The sequence below is a fragment of the Montipora capricornis genome, chromosome 12, assembly GCF_036669925.1.
Source record: "Montipora capricornis isolate CH-2021 chromosome 12, ASM3666992v2, whole genome shotgun sequence".
Taxonomy (NCBI): Eukaryota; Metazoa; Cnidaria; class Anthozoa; order Scleractinia; family Acroporidae; genus Montipora; species Montipora capricornis.
This window is the reverse complement of record NC_090894.1, coordinates 6,087,666-6,091,520: the sequence shown is the minus strand read 5'-3', so window position 1 is coordinate 6,091,520 and position 3,855 is coordinate 6,087,666.

Sequence of the window (3,855 nt, the reverse complement as noted above, 5' to 3'; positions counted from 1 at the left end):
GCTTTAAGTTCCTCTTGTGTTCTTTTCTCCTAGTAGTAAAGGATCTTTTAGTTTCGCCAATGTAGCTCCAGGGGCAAAATGCGCATGGAATTTTATAGATGACATTGCACTGGTCCTCTTCGGCAGGTCGAAACTTAGGGATAGGGAAATGCTGTTGTAAAGTTTTTACCGGTCTGCTGGTGACTTGGATGTCATGTTCCTTGAGGATTCTTGTGAGAGGTTCCGTGATGCCTTTGATGTAGGGAAGGACTCCAAAGTTGCGTCGGTTTGTTGGCTCAGCCCATTTAAAGAACATACCGACCAACTCTTCTGGAGTAGGTGTAGGTGGTGGAGGCCTCGCTTTCTTTCTTATAACATCAGCAGCGATTTGTTTGGGATAGCCGTTGGAGTGTAAAGCGGCGCAAACACGAGCAGTTTCACGGGTCTTTCCAACTTGTGTGTTGGGGAGATTCAAAGCTCTATGCAGGAGTGTCTCAGCGGTGCTGATTTTATGTTTTCTGTCATGGTGTGAATGGAAGTCAAGATATCTATCCGTATTTGTGGGTTTGCGGTGGATGTCAACCAAAAGTTTTCCGTTATCGCGCGAAATGAGGGTGTCAAGAAAGGGTAGTTGGCCGTTGGACTCGTGTTCGATGGTGAAAGAAATATGCTGATCGATTGAGTTCAATGAATCGTGGAAGGAGGCAACAGCGTCACTCTTAATAATGCAGAAACTGTCGTCTACATACCGCTTCCAAAATTTCGGCGAGACAGTAGTCGCGTTGATTGCTGTGTTTTCAGTCGATTTCTTCCATGCATAGGTTTGGCTACTATGGGGCTGACGGGGCTACCCATAGCACAACCATGGATTTGTTTGTAGATGGTGTCATTATAAACAAAGAAGTTACTGGACAGCACAAAATTCAATAAGGATATTATGTCCTCGCATGTTGCCCCAGGAGCTACATTGGCGAAACTAATAGATCCTTTACTACTAGGAGACATGAGAACACATGAGGAACTTAAAGCATTGCACTAAAGGCTCAAATGTCGCAAAACACGCGTGGACTTTTAATCATGTTATTGACGTCAACAACTCTAAAATCATTGACAAAGCGAACAACCAAAGTAGAAAGACATTGGAGTCATGGCACACGGCAACAACTGATGGGGCGGACAATAATTCGTGCCCGCTCCCAAGTCAATATCACATTCTCTTAAAGAAACAATAATTTTCTTAGCATTTTTCTACAACTTGCTTTTATCTTTTAATTTATGCGAATTTTTCGTTATATTTAAATTTCTTTCTTTTCTATCCGTCGAAGACGGTAACGGATCTTCAATATTTTTAACTTTTCATTCTCTTCACCTCTTATTTACACTTCATTTTCGCATTCTGTTATTTTTTATTGTTCGTATGTAAATACTTAGCTTTTTACAGTGGCAAAACGACTACTGGCAGCCATTTTGTCCGTCGAGGTGATTATCGGCTGATAATCCGAGATAGCGAGTCACAAAGAGCGCGCGATTTTTTATAATCACCTGTGTGTTTATACTAATAATCATTATCATTCGATGTATTTTGTCCTTCCTTTTCATTGGACGAGAGCCCACCACGTGACCTGCAAATAACTGACTGCAAACAAGTGTTTTGCTGCAAATAATATTCTGGTCATGCGCAATTGAAATCCCGCTCTTGCGAGAAAATGGTAGATCGGTTCCCCGAGCTGTCAGAGAATGATTCGACATCTTTAGTTGATCGAAAGAACAGTGAGAATACTAGAAAAGGAACAAAAGTTGCACTCAACGTATTTCGAGAGTATCTCAAGGAAAGAAAGGCAGACGAAGAGTCACTCGTGTCATCGACGCGAAGGACAAGTTGGCGAATGCATATGTACTGAAGAGATTTTATGCTGTAGCCAGAAAAAAAGAATGGCGAGCTTCACGTGTCGGGATAAGCTTTGAAAACTGTGAAATTCTTCAGCTTTGTTGATGCCTAGTGTTATTGAACGTTTGACTGTAACTACAATTTGAAGTCTACAAATATAATTGTGCTGAGACGGAAACCAATTGATTGGTGTCATTACTCGACTCTGCAAGGCAGCGCGCGCGCTTACAGCTTTCCGGAAACAAAAACAAAAAACAAACTCGGTGATCGAATGATAAAACAATTATTGATCTCGGTTATCGCAAAATATCGTGATTTGTCAGTGTCTCGCAGATCAAATATTTGCCTCAGCCTTCGGCTTCGGCAAATAATTGATTTCCTCGCCACTGACAAATCATGATATTTTGCTCAACCTCGTCCAATAATTGTTAATTATTCTTAGATGCATAAGACACTTACCGTCAACTCGTCTTTTCTTCACCGATGGCGCAAAAAATTGGTTATTCTTTTCATTTCGGTGAGATGATGTACACATGAAACTTGAGAAACACTGATTCGAACAGATGCTCTCTGATCAAAGTCAGGGTCAGTTGTCAGCGAACTTTTCTGGTCAATATTTTTCGCTAGCAAGAGAGGGGGGAAGGGACAAGGAATAATGAAAAAGGATTTTATTATACATGTGTATGACAGAAATTATCTCCTTTCTTTTCTCGATTGTATGCATAACTAAGAGAGTAAAATAAGGGGCAAGTCTTTCTTTGGTTAATAAAGGCCAACTGGAAAACATGGACTGGACTCTGGACTGGATTTTGGACTGGACTCTGGACTGGACCCTGGACCGGACCCTGGACTGGACTTTATTAAACGAAGTTAATATTTAACCAATAATATAACGATTAACCGTTTCTATTTAATTATTAATGATGTTACATGGTGTAGACAGGCCAAACACAACTCCTATTGGTCAGGATAGGAAATTCAGAGACCTCAGAGTTTTGCTCTGACGAGTACATCTTTCAAAGACCTCCCTTTTCTATATGAAATAAGGGGAGGATTTTTAAATATATTTCGTAGTAAGGGCTGGTTTTGTAAAAGATGCCATTTGTTCATAAGAATATGTTTGAGATCAGGCATTGATTGAAAGTTACTGGGCAGCATTGTTCGATTTTTCGTTTAGCTTCGTTTATGTTCCCTTTGGAAAAAACATCCATTCTCGTTCTCATTCTCGCTGGTTAATAATTAAATAGAAACGGTTAAATATTAACTTCGTTTAAGAAAGTCCAGTCCAAGGTCCAGTCCAGAGTCCAGTCCAAAGTCCAGTCCAGAGTCCAGTCAATGTTTTCCAGTTGGCCGTTAATAAATGGAAAAAAACGTTACGATTTTCACACTTGAAAAAATAATTATTTCCTGTGTAAACTACCGGACGTTGTGTCAGGCGTCGGGCCTGAAACAAAACACCTGCACGGTTTTAAACTCCTAATTGTTCATAGATCAGTTGGTAGAGCATTTCACTGGGATCGCAGAGGTCATTAGTTCGAATCCCTTTGAAGTCATCTGAATTTCCCAGCTGTCTATATGAGACAATTGCTTAATTTCTCCTGATAAGTACGAGCATCACGTCAATCTTTCGCCCACTGAAAAGAGTACTGTTTGACTTAAGGGTATTGTCTCATTAATCGAAAAGCATAAATGTGCATAATTTAGACTTTACGAAACTTTAAAACACCTGCGTGGTCTCAGTTCATCCCGTTTGGCTGGCTTAAAAGCAACTGTAACAACGACACCATGTCAATGAACGCAAACCTTACAGAAATTCTTGGGAAGAAGACATACCTAGAGTACTTTTGCTCAGAAAGATTCACCGAAGGAATACACCACCACCTCATATTTCTCTTAACTTTTGTTGTTTTTCTATGCATTTTTACATCCTTGGGAAATGCTTTAATACTAGTTGCCCTCCGGAAAGAGTCTACGCTTGGTTCACCGTC